Here is a 13666-nt window from a genome sequence, read left to right as displayed (position 1 = left end):
CTCCAAAGGGATCTGTTGAGGCTGGGTGAGTGGGCGTCAACGTGGCAGATGCGGTTCAATGTGGCCAAGTGCAAAGTAATGCACATTGGGGCTAAGAATCCCAGCTACAAATACAAGTTGATGGGGTGTGAACTGGCAGAGACTGATCAAGAGAGAGATCTTGGGGTCATGATAGATAACTCACTGAAAGTGTCAAGACAGTGTGCGTTTGCAATAAAAAAGGCCAATGCCATGCTGGGAATTATTAGGAAGGGAATTGAAAACAAATCAGCCAGTATCATAATGCCCCTGTATAAATCGATGGTGCGGTCTCATTTGGAGTACTGTGTGCAGTTCTGGTCGCCGCACCTCAAAAAGGATATTATAGCTTTAGAGAAGGTGCAGAGAAGGGCAACTAGAATGATTAAAGGGCTGGAGCACTTTCCCTATGAAGAAAGGTTGAAACGCTTGGGACTCTTTAGCTTGGAGAAACGTCGACTGCGGGGTGACATGATAGAGGTTTACAAGATAATGCATGGAATGGAGAAAGTAGAGAAAGAAGTACTTTTCTCCCTTTCTCACAATACAAGAACTCGTGGGCATTCGATGAAATTGCTGAGCAGACAGGTTAAGACGGATAAAAGGAAGTACTTCTTCACCCAAAGGGTGATTAACATGTGGAATTCACTGCCACAGGAGGTGGTGGCGGCCACAAGTATAGCCACCTTCAAGAGGGGTTTAGATAAAAATATGGAGCACAGGTCCATCAGTGGCTATTAGCCACAGTGTATGGAGCACAGGTCCATCAGTGGCTATTAGCCACAGTGTATGGAGCACAGGTCCATCAGTGGCTATTAGCCACAGTGTATGTGTGTATATAACATTTTTTGCCACTGTGTGACACAGAGTGTTGGACTTGATGGGCCGTTGGCCTGATCCAACATGGCTTCTCTTATGTTCTTATGTTCTTATGTTCTTTCTCAGGAAGGACTTGATGACATGACTGGCTTCACATAGCTGCCAAACTCTATTACTGGATTTAGAGACTGCAGCCCCACCAGGCCTGTTCTAGGTGTCTCCTGGTCTGCCTGCGGCATCTGCCACTTTGGTATGGCTTGTTTCAATCAAAGCATTTAATCCTGTAAATCCAAGATAGTCCTGATGCTGGACACTTTCTTTCTCTGCGATGGGAAATCTAAAACCACTTACCACATTATTTCTCTCCTCCATTTCATCCTCACAATAGCTGCTTTGGGGGGCAAGTGAGCTGAGAGTGATCAGAGCTTCCATAACAGAGTAGGAGATTCAGACCTGGTTTCTCAGATCCTAGACTGATATTCTAATCACTACACAACTGTAAAGATTTCTCCCCAGACTCCAGTGAGATCATCTCACTGATGCATCCCTGTCAGAAGGCTGAGGCAGAAAATTACTTTTTTCTCCCTCCAACTTTCATTAGGCAGGACTTTGAAATGCTTTTTTTTGGATCAGCCACTACCACCACTTCTGGTTATTTATGCCCTCTCTTGCTGGGGATTCCTCCCCTGCCACTCAGCAGCCTCCCAGAGGTATGGTTGCTCAGAGGTCAACTCAGTAGGGTTGGCCAGCAGTGTGGATTTGTATGTAGGAATCAAGGCAATGAGATGTAACTTGAGTCAACTTTATTTCTACTAGGCATAAACTCATGGGTATATGCAGGACAGTTCTAGCAGGTAGACTAAGAAAGTAAAGAACATGGAAAAGGTTACTAAGCTAGGTAAGACAGCCAGTTTGGTGTAGTGGCTAGGAGTGCAGACTCTAATCTGGAAGAACCATGTTTGATTCCCCACTCCTCCATATGAAGCCTGCTGTTGTAACCTTAAGTCAGTCACAACTTCTCTTAGAGCTGTTCTCTCAACAGCAGTTCTTGGAAGAGCTGTCTCAGCTCCACCTACCTCACAGGGTGTCTGTTATGGGGAGCAAAAGAGAAAGGATATTGTAAGCCACTCTGAGACAGTGATCACACACACTAAATAATGCACTTTCAATCCACTATCAATGCACTTTCTAACTGGATTTTACCGTGTGAACTGGCAAAATCCAGTTGGAAAGTACATTGAGTGTGTGATTGCAGCCTGAGACTCCAAGTGAAGGCTGGGGTATAAATCCAATATTTTCTTTTCTTCTTGTGCATTGATCTCAAAGTCACACACAGAATCACAAATACTTCACACAAAGGGAAGGTTCCCCCGCCCATGTGTGTCATAGAAGTATTAGCCAACCTGGTCTTGGGGTTCTTCAACCAAATTCTTGCCAAACCCAACTTGTCTAACAGACAAATGTTAACATACCAAAGAGATGGCATGTTTTCTCTCTTGGTTGTAAAATCCAGTCATCCGGCTGGATGAGGTTTTTTTACAGATGACTCCTTATTTGCCCCTCTGCCTCTCATCTGTCACAACAATGCTGATGGGGAACTGTGAGCTACTAAAATTGTGAATCTCATATATAAGGAATTTCATATATAAGGAATCAAACTTGGATAAACTGGATGTCCAACACAGGAAGACTTTCCCCCTTGCCTATTATGCACTGAGGTAGCCATGCAAGTAAGCCCCGGTTTAGAAAATTAATGATGTTTATATATTTTAAAAGCTTATGTATGACAGCCCTGTCCAGCTTCCGTCCCTCAGAGGCAAGATTTTCTCTGTTTTCCTTTCTCTGTCTGACTGAACTGCCCAAGTAATGTGTTTTCTTCTTTTCTGAAGAACTCTGGGTGTTCCACCTTGTCACAGTATAATATTTTGGCTGTTTGTTCAGCCCAGGAACCTAAGAGAAGGTTTGGGAGCCCCCTTTAACAACACTTGAAAGTTTTTATATTCCAAATTAACAAACTATGTTATTCAACATAGAAAGGGGAAATCAGGTGAAATTTCTGAGGTAAAACCAGTACATGCACAGACTTTAGTTCTTATGTTTCAGGTTAATGAGAGTTTCTTAAGCTATTCAGAGTTACTTAAGATCTTTATTGTTGTGTCTTGCATTTCAGTCCCGAAATTACAACACAGTGGATGCTACGGAGGTGACCAGTGGAAGTCCACTGGTCCCCGGATGTAGCTCCGCAAATATGCTCCACCAATCAAGATCTGTGGCGGGAAGTTTAACTGGCCAGGATTGGACCTGGCCAGACTGAGGGTTGTTCTGGGGTATGTATATAATCAGGACCCGGCCCGCGTTGCCTTGCCTTGTGATGTACTCGCTAATAAAGCATGTTGCCTTCAACACGTCTCGTCACTCAGTACATTACATTTATGTTGAAAGACTTTTGTTCCAGTTTTCCCCAAATTCTCCAGTACACTTAATTTGCACATTCTCTCATTCTTTTGGTTTCCAGAAAGCTGCTGCAAATCTTTCAAGTACCCAAACCCTTTCTCTTGAAACACCAGTACTCATCTTGAGTTTTTAACTGACTCTTTAGGTTTCTAAAGGCAGCTTCTAACCACACCACACCAGGGACCTCTGCACTCTTCAGAGTCAATTCCCTGTTTGACTGGGTAGGGAAATTCTCTACTCACTAGAAGATCTACCCCCTTTCCTTGGCTCAAATGGGAGTCTTTGTCTAACTACCCACTGGTCCTTGCCAACTCTCCCCAGTTCTCCTGTGTTAAACTGCTCTCAGTCATTGTTGAATTCCAAAGTACCTGACTCTTCTCAGCTAGGGCTGAAATCTGACTGAATTTTCCTCAACATCCAGTTATGAAGTCTTTCTCTGCTCAGCTGATGCTACCCAATCAAGGCTCTCTATTTTTGTGAAGAATTAACCCTTCACTGTTCTTCAGCTGTTTGTACAGTGCTTTGAAGCTTTTAAAAAGTGCAATCTGCCGCAGTATGTTCTGGTTATGTAAAGCACATCCACTTGGTTGAGTGCAACCTTAAATGTGTGTCTTATCAGAATTTTTGCCCATAAACATCAAGTTGCTTTATTTAGATATGAGAACTATTTTTTAAAAAAGGAATGCAGATTTGATGATGTTTCTATAATTGCTATCAGACATCATAGCTGATTTTAGCTTGCCTCATAAATGTATAATAACATATTTTATAAGAGGCACATCTAGTTTCAAGAGTGACAGGGATATTACTCTGGTTATATTTTCTACATCAGCATAATAGCTGACTCTAGCAGCTTTTTGTTTTATTTTTTTAAGCCTGTTTTTGTTTTGTCTACTCAAAATGGCATATAATGAGTGAGTTTTCAACTGCTTTGCTTTTTTGTTTTGTCTCTTAATATGAACAGCTTAGTAGAGCATCCTCCTTTTAATGAAGAACATGCCAGTGAGACACAATTAATTCATGGCAACCCTAGCCATGAGGTGTTCTAGGCCAAAACCAAAACACATAAGCAGATGTGGTTTGCCATTGCCTTCCTCTGCTTAGCATCCGCAGTCTTCCTTGGTCCAAGACCATGACCAACCCTGCATAGCTCCTAAACTCTGATGAGCCAAGCTAAGTTGGACTGTTTAGGAAGCTTTTTAATGAGCATGGGAGATATTCATCTGGTGGATGCATGTGGAACCTTTAATATATATATGGAGGAACCTTTAATATATATATGGAACCTTTAATAATATAAAATGGAGGAAGTGCCTTTCACCATGGATAAAATAGTTATGATCCAAGCCAATATGGTGGAATTGAACCAAGACGTGGATTCAGAAGCTGTAGTCTCTTCCCTTATTCATATTGATTCTGCTCCCTCAGAATGACTTAAAAGTTATATATATATTTAAACATGTGAGCAGATCTAGTTATCTTTACTGTGCTCTTCAGCAAAAATTCAGGTTCAGAGTTTAATTTGTGGAAAGGCAGTAACTTTTAAGTCATTCTGAGGGAGCAGAATCAATATGAATAAGGGAAGAGACTACAGCTTCTGAATCCACGTCTTGGTTCAATTCCACCATATTGGCTTGGATCATAACTATTTTATCCATGGTGAAAGGCACTTCCTCCATTTTACTCAAACTTCCAATAATCCCAAAACCCACCAGAAATTGGCTAACGATCCAGTAGTAAGATCCTGTTAAGGTGGCTTACCGATAAAGCAGCCAGTTCCAGGTAAGAAAATTCCTGAGATTGAGGGGCAGAGCCTGAGGAGGGCAAAGCCTGGGAAGGGAGCTCAGCTGAAATGTGATGACCAAGAGAGCCCTCCCCCCTCCCCAGTGCTATGCCATTTCCTCAAGAGGAACTGATCTCAGAAGTCTGGATATTAATCTTTTTTAAAAAAAAATTCTAGGAGAACTCCAGGCCCCACCTAAAGGTTGGGAACCCTACTTACAGGTTGTCACAGGGATGTTATGAAGGCAAAATGGAGGAGGGACAAATCACATACCCCACCCTGAGCTCTAGGAAGAAAGGTGGGATAAAACATAAGAAACCATCTGGAGAATGAATGAACCAGCAGTTGGGTGGGTTCTTGTTTCAAACAGTAGTTTACAAACAAATTCAGCCCGGTCCTGTCTTAATGCACTGGGCACTGGAGAATGCCATTAGAATAAATCGTTTCTGAGCCGGAGAATTGTTGTGTGTGTATCAGAAACCCCCACACCACACACCCCAAGAGCTTGCAAAGAATTGCTGAAATAGTGAACTGAAGTGGGGCATACCTTATATTTTGATAAGAGATTGTAATAATGGAGAGCCAGTTTGGTGTAGTGGTTAAGTGTGCGGACTCTTATCTGGGAGAACCGGGTTTGATTCCCCACTCCTCCACTTGCACCTGCTGGAATGGCCTTGGGTCAGCCATAGCTCTGGCAGAGGTTGTCCTTGAAAGGGCAGCTGCTGTGAGAGCCCTCTCCAGCCCCACCCACCTCACAGGGTGTCTGTTGTGGGGGAGGAAGGTAAAGGAGATTGTGAGCCGCTCTGAGACTCTTCGGAGTGGAGGGCGGGATATAAATCCAATATCTTCTTCTTCTTCATAACAGAGACACTGGCTTGTAGTTTGTGTTTTTTATTTTTGCAATTTGCTCTCTAGATGAAAACATTTGTATGATATCTGAGCAATATTTAGTAAGCATTCACAGTTATATTATTGTACTTTTTGTGAAGTGGTGCTCACGGCAACCCCTTCCTCCCAGCAATTCCAAAATTTTGCCTTTGGTCTGTCCTGCGGTATTTCTATAAAATGTGTAATAATGCCACAGCTTTTCACAAATGAAGAAACGGATGTTCTTGTAATATCAGTGTATTAATCGCAATGGTACCTGCCCAGCCTTCTTCTTTACACAGTTTGAAAAGCAAAAAAGGTGCTTGTTCTTTTGCTTAATGATGTGCTAGAAAAATGTAATTGGACTCTTGCATCTTTTCAGAAGTTCACCGACAAGAACAGGGATAATGATTGTCAGGGGCAGGGGGATAACATGTAAACAGCAGTGTTAAAAGACAAAGAAATGCAAGAGGTATGATCTTCCTATGCCACAATAAAGAAATCTCATACCACAGGACTCTTTCTTTGTTTGCTGCCACAGTGATTTTTTTCACCATGAGAATAGGGGCATTCTGTGAGAATAGGGGCAGTCACTGATTTAGGATGTTCTAAAAAAATAACAACAATCCTTTGCATTTGTCATACTGAGGTATTATGCTGACCAGTATGGATTGAGGAGAGGTTTCTTCCTGCTTCCTCGATGGAGAATGATGTGTTAATGGCTCTCAAGAACACACAGTGAGAGCTCCCTTTCATCTTGTTAGGTGTGAATGTGAAAGACTATGCATCAAAACGCACACTGACCTTTTTTCTTTCATTAAAAAGGCATCCTTCTAGAGACTGGGCCAAATTTCTCAGCTGGGGCCCATTGGCACATCACTGTATTAAGTCAGAGAAGTTTCACTGCTTAGCAACTGAGAATCTGCCCCACTGGCTTCTTTCTCCCTACCTCTCACTTTTTAATAAATCTAAGTGTAAAGGAAATTAATAACTACTCGGGTAGATAATGGTCTTTTCCCCTCTCAAGAACTGTGAAATTAGCTTCCCCACTTCTCCTTTGATGAACTAAACAGGGTAGCCCTCTCAGTCAAAAATTCAATTAAAATGCAAAATACCTGGTTGTGTGTAGGGGGGTATTCTTTTGGTTCTTTGTGAATATCATTTGTAAAACAGAACGAATTAAATGACTAGTGGAGGAGGAGGGTGTAAAGCAGGTAACTGTAATTGTTAACAGCAGAAGACAAAGTATTTGAATTAGTTTCCTGTTGCATTTAGTAGTTCTGGGTGGGAGAAGGGAACCTTTTGCTGGAGAGATACCAAAAGCTGATTCAAATGGTACATTGGAGCATTTTTTGCTAGCTGACTAATTTTTAATTAACACCATTTGAATGAGTACATGGTGACCACTTGTTTGAACTGTTGGCTGCACATGTCCAGAGTGTCCTTCTTTAGCAACAGTGATTCTATTTGCGTATCTGTTTATAATTCAGGAGCTTTTTAACTCACTGAAGGGACTGTGGCTTGTGATAGAGCATCTGCTTTACATACAGAGAGACCCAGATTCAATCCCTGGCATCCCCAGTTAGAGTGATCAGGTAGTAGGTGATGTGGAAGAGCTTAGCCTGAGATCCTGTAGAGTTGGTGCCAGTACCCAGTACTGACCTTGACAGGCCAATTGTCTAACTCCATATTTGTCAGCCTTGAGACGGTTTCTAGTGGTTTCACTAGAGAGTTTGCAGGACCCACCTGGATTCATCTTAATCAGTGATGGTGCGTCCTCCCATATGGCTATAAACTGAGCCCAGACTACTTGGTTTAGACTCAGCTAACAACTGTAACAGGAGAAATAGACTTACCTGTTACCTCACCTCCTCCCTCGGCTTCATCAGGGGCAACTTGGGTAACCTCCTGCCAATTACAGCACCTCCTCCCCCACACCCATTGATGAGTCCAGGCAACTTGGTATGCCCATCATCTCATTTTCTCTCATGCCATTGTTGGCTTGGGTTGGAGCTGTTTGATTTATATTCAGATAGCTGAGGCATGCAGTGCCTGTACCTATCACCTGCGCTGAGCAGTTTCTGCAGGTGCTTCTTGGCTCACCGCTATTCCAATCTGCCTCTGCCAGTTTTTGACAGTGCGCCACTGACAGCGGCGCACAAGGTCAGGAGTTTGGGGGTACTATTGGAGCCTTCCTTAACGATGGAGGCTCAGATAGCAGCCACTGCTAAATCCACATTTTTTTCATCGTAGGCGGGCGAGGCAGCTGGCTCCTTTCCTGGAGCGCGACGACCTAGCAATAGTGATCCATGCAACGGTCACCTCGAGGTTGGACTACTGTAATGCTCTCTACATGGGGCTGCCCTTGTGCCGAACCCGGAAGTTGCAGTTAGTGCAGAATGCCGTGGCCTGGTTGTTATTGGGGCTCCCAAGATGGGAGCACATTCGGCCAGGGCTCCGGACTCTGCACTGGCTACCAATAATATACCGAGTTCAGTACAAGGTGCTGGTTATTACCTTTAAAGCCCTATATGGCCTAGGACCTGCCTACCTTAGGGACCGTCTCTCCCCACATGTTCCCCAGAGAGTACTGAGATCGGGATCTCAAAATCTGCTTGTTATCCCCGGGCCAAAGGAGGCCCACCTGCAATCCACCAGGGACAGGGCCTTCTCCATAACGGCTCCTTTCTGGTGGAACCAACTGCCGGAAGAGGTGAGGGCCCTGCAGGACCTTGGTCACTTCCACAAGGCCTGTAAGACAGCCCTCTTCCGGCTGGCTTATAATTAACTGGCATTGGAAGCTGAGTGTAGTTCTGATAGACTGCCGTTATATGTTTTATTATTCTACTGTTTTAACTGTGTAAGATGTTTTAAATTCAAATTATGTTAGATTTTTATGTGTTGTGAGCTGCCCTGAGCCACTTTGGTGGGAAGGGAGGGATATAAATAAACTTGAACTTGAACTCTGCTACAATTTCATAACATTATCATAAGAAAAATTGTTCTTACTCTATCAGCCAGTGTAGTGCAGTAGATGTAATATCTGAGTTAGACCAGAGAGACACAGACCGATTCCTCACTGATAGTTGTTCTGCTCCTGGGCTTCTGCTTTCACCAGCTCAAGCGATCAATTCCTCACCAGTTGCAGAGTGGGCATATTTTTTTTCTGCTGCTCCCTCCAATTTACCTCGCTGCTTCCGGATCTCCAAAAAACAAGATCCAGTAGCTGTGAGGGAAACTGAAGGGAGCCACAGATCAAAATGTATCCACGCAGGAACTGGTGGGGAATTGATCATTTTACTTGAGCCAGTGAAAACAGAAGCCTGGGGGTATGAAGATTGGCCAGATATCAACCAAACAAACTCTCTCTTAGGAAAACATGGGTAGAGGTTATGAGTTCCAATACGAGAGCTACACCTCCTAGCACAGAGGCTCACTTGTTAGGAATAAAGCTATCAGTTACAGCCAGAGATAAAATAGTCAAATTGCACAGGCAGTTGTGGCTCCTTCCCCCTTTTCACACAACAAGTTGTACACCACCAACCGATACCACATTCCTTTCCCTTTGCACTTTGAAGGCCTTCAAGGCCATTCTCATCTCTATGTAGTGGGAGGAAGAGTCTACTTCCAGGTGCCATGTCCCCATTTCTATGACAACTAAATAATATATGTGGTAACAGAAAGCCAGATCTACACTACAAAGCAACAGAACAGAACATCCTCCCCACCCCCCACCCCTTACAGCATACAGGTTGACAGGTGGATATATGACTAAATATATAGCTTTAACCCATGGCAGGACACCATCTTGACAGGGGGTGGAGCAACTGCTAGTGAGAAATCAGTCTTAGATTAAGAACATATGAACCATGTCGGATCAGGCCAATGGCCCATTCAGTCCAACACTGTCACACAGTGACCAAAACCCAGGTGCCATCAGGAGGTCCACCAGCAGGCACCAAGAATACAGAGCATCATTGTCCCAGACACAGTGTTTCACCTATACCTTGTGGCTAATAGCTACAGGCGGACCTTTGTGCCATTCAAATACTCCATTGGGACACAGATGTTGTTGGGTAGCTTTTGAGCTGCATTCACTCACTCAGCTGTACCAATGACTACCAAAAAGAGAAGTGGGTTCTAAAATGGCTCAACTGAGGCTATCACACTTTGGTCACATTATGAGAAGACATGGCTCACTGGAAAAGACATGCTAGGAAAAGTTGAAGGCAGCAAGAAAAGAGGAAGATCCAACATGAGATGAACAGACTCAATCAAGGAAACCACAGCCCTCAGTTTGCAAGACCTGAGAAAGGCTGTTAACAATAAGACGTTCTAGAGGTCATATAGGGTTTTGCCGTAAGTCAAAATGTCTTGATGGCCCCACACAAGCCTATGTACACTGCCTCAAGGTCCTTGGAGAAAGGGCAGGACATGAATAGTGATGGAAAAATATAACCAAACCAATAATCTAATGTTGTGAACTTTTGTGCAACAATAATGAATGACTCATACACAGGTCACTGGAAGATGTTATGTTTCCTTGTTTGCATTTTTCTTTATCAAACTCCTTCGTGCATCTGGTGACTCAAAATTCTATTTCTCTGGTTATAAACTCTTTTTCTTTGTCCTCCTTTGATTTGACTGCTAGTTTGAGGAGTGCTCTCTCTGTTCCATCAGAATTGCCTAACAATGATGGTTCTTTCCCTGTAGAAATCACACATCCTTGGTTAGAAGCGCTGCAGGCATTGTTTGTGACCTTACTGAAAAGTCAAACATCTGTGCCTTAGTTATACGTCTCACAAAACTCAGCTGTAGCCCACTCATACATTCAGAATGCCCCAATTATAGCAATAAGACTTTCTACTGTGTTCATTCCACAGCACTGTATAATGAGGAATCTTATGGTATCATACTGGAGTTTGGTTGCTACCCTAATGAATCAGGATGCTGTTTTTATTATGTTATCCCAGTGCCTGCTGGTGTCACAGCTGCTTGAAAACTATACTTCTAGAGATGCACATGAAGCACAAATTACCCGCAATGGTATTTGAATATAATAAATCTCTTCTTAGAAGTTTAGAAGAAACCTGAAGTTATAGGCTTTGATCCAGCGATGCACCAGTGGAAATTTTTGCACTGGATCCAACCCCTATGCTTCAGTTACCCCTACTTAAGAGAGATTGTCCCAATTTTCTGATTCCTGATCCTGGTAATTCAGTATTTTGTTCATGTGGGATGGTTAAAATTTTAACCATGAACAAAATTTTAACCATCCCACATCCCAGAATTAAACTTTGGTAGTCTTCAAGGTGCCACTGGACTTATAAGAACATAAGAGAAACCATGTTGGATCAGGCCAATGGCCCATCCAGTCCAATACTCTGTGTCACACAGTGGCCAAAAAACCCAAGTGCCATCAGGAGGTCCACCAGTGAGGCCAGGACACTAGAAGCCCTCCCACTGTGCCCCCCCAAGTACCAAGACTCAAACTTTGCTCTGCTACTTCAAACCAACACACCTATCTACTGAATGTATCTTCACAGGAAGCACCACATTGAACCGCATGGAATGGAAATCCATCAGCTTCATAAAGAAACTTGCACAGGTAGAGACAGATATTTCCTTTCTTACAAAATGCTAAAACCTGGACAGGTATCTGAAGAAGCATGCATGCACATGAGAGCTTACACCCAGGGAAAAAAAACCTCTATTGGTCTTAAAGTGATGCTGGACTGAAACTTTGCTGTTCTGCTGCCCCTCAGTGGGGCACCACTAGTGCCAACAACAAGGGTTAGAAGCCTTGAGGTGATCTTGGATGCTTTGCTTTCTATGGAGGCCCAGGTCACAGCAGTTGCCAGATCTGCCTTTTACCACCTTCGGCAGGTCAGGCAACTGATTCCTTACCTCTCTGCTCAGGATCTCACCAGTGACTCATGCAACAGTCACCTTCAGACTTGATTAATGCAATTCACTCTACTCAAGCTTGCCCTTGAATCTGATCTGGAAACTCCAGCTGGTGCAAACTGTGGTAGCACGTCTGCTGACTTCAATGCCTATATGGGCATGTATCCAGCCAATGCTATGCCAGTTGTACTGGCTGCCAGTCGAGTACCAAATCCATTTCAAGATGATGGTATTAACTTTTAAAGCCCTTAGGAACAGCATATCTAAGGGACCGCCTCTCCCAATATACCCCCTGGAGAACTTTATACTGAGCAACATCTTCTGGTTGTCCCTGGCCCCAAGGATGTCCACTTAGCCTCAACTAGGGTCAGGGCTTTTTCTGTCCTGGCCCCTGCCTGGTAGAACAAGCTCCCATTAGAGATCTGGACCTGCGGAGCCTGCTGTAATTCTGCAGGGCCTGTAAAAAAGAGCTGTTCCACCAGCCTTTAGATGAGGCAGAGGGAATCACCGATCATTCTTCCTATTGACTACCTCTGGTAATTCCTCCTCCCTCCTACATATATAGGCCTTATGTGTGGTTATGTAAATTTCTATGGATGGTTGTACCAGAATCTAGCCCTGAGAGTAGTTTATTGTCCCTGAGGTTAATGGCTGGAATTCAGATCTTAAGCAAGACAGCAGATAGAAGGTTCCATCCATTTACCAGACAAACATCAGGTCTTGGCAATCTAGAAACTTCACATTACCTTCCTGTTACAGCACATGACGTTGCACACCACTACTCCCGTTCACGTTGGAAGATATTTCCGTGGCATGTCATGGAAATCCATATTATCTCCTTAAACTACATATAAGGCCCTAATGTTTCTGACTGAAGTCCCAAAGGGTTTTCAAGGCAGCTTACAATGAAATACAGCTTGCATTGCTCACTGTTCGTTTCTGTTTGCCAGGGGAAAGGACTGAGACAAATTCCCATTCCCAGAAGTGAAAGAGCTATGACTAATGAATGGTGGTCCAATAGGGTTACCAACTTCCAGGTCATGGCTGGAGATCTCTTGGGATTACAACTGATCTCCAGGCAACAGAAATTAGTTCATCAAGCTGGTTTAGAAGGTAGACTCTATGGCATTATACCCTCTCCTCTCCAATGCCCACCCTCCCCAAGCTCCACCTCCAAAGTCTCCAGATATTTTCCAGCCCAGAGCTGGCAACACTACAGTCTGGGATAGGACTTCTGGAAAGATTCGTCTCTTTCGACAGCCCCTGGACAATTTAGTCCCTCTGGAGGCTTCTGACCTGTAGTGAGGCATTTTGGTTATATCATCTGCACTCTAGGATTTGTGTTTCCAGTTGCCATCTCAGATAATAGTACAAGGGTGTTTCTGCAGTGAATGGAAGGGCATAGGAGATTATTGTTATATCTGGTATTGTATGGACCTTACCGTAAGACTGGTGTAAGGATACAGCATCACTGTGAATAGTGCTGGAGAACTGCATGAGTTAGGAAGGTATGGTGGTGGGCAGAGTATTGGGTGTGAGGGGTATATATATATATAATGACATAGGGGAGAGAATCATGTCTTTCAGAACCCCACCTTTGAGAGAATATTCAGTGGAACACTCATCCCCAACTGCTACTGTCCAATGGCATTCTTGGAGGAAGGAAAAGAACCGAAGGTGGTTTTAGAAACTCCCCAGTGAACCTAGGTGGTTGACCAGGATTGAATAATCAACCATGTCAAATGCTGCTGACAAGTCCAACAAAATCAGTGGTGCAGACCTGCCCTTAACCAACTGACAGCAGTTATCCACCAAGGC

The sequence above is a fragment of the Heteronotia binoei genome, chromosome 1 (genome assembly GCF_032191835.1).
Source record: "Heteronotia binoei isolate CCM8104 ecotype False Entrance Well chromosome 1, APGP_CSIRO_Hbin_v1, whole genome shotgun sequence".
NCBI lineage: Eukaryota > Metazoa > Chordata > Lepidosauria > Squamata > Gekkonidae > Heteronotia > Heteronotia binoei.
The sequence above is the reverse complement of the archived record's forward strand: the minus strand, read 5'-3'. Positions refer to the sequence as shown.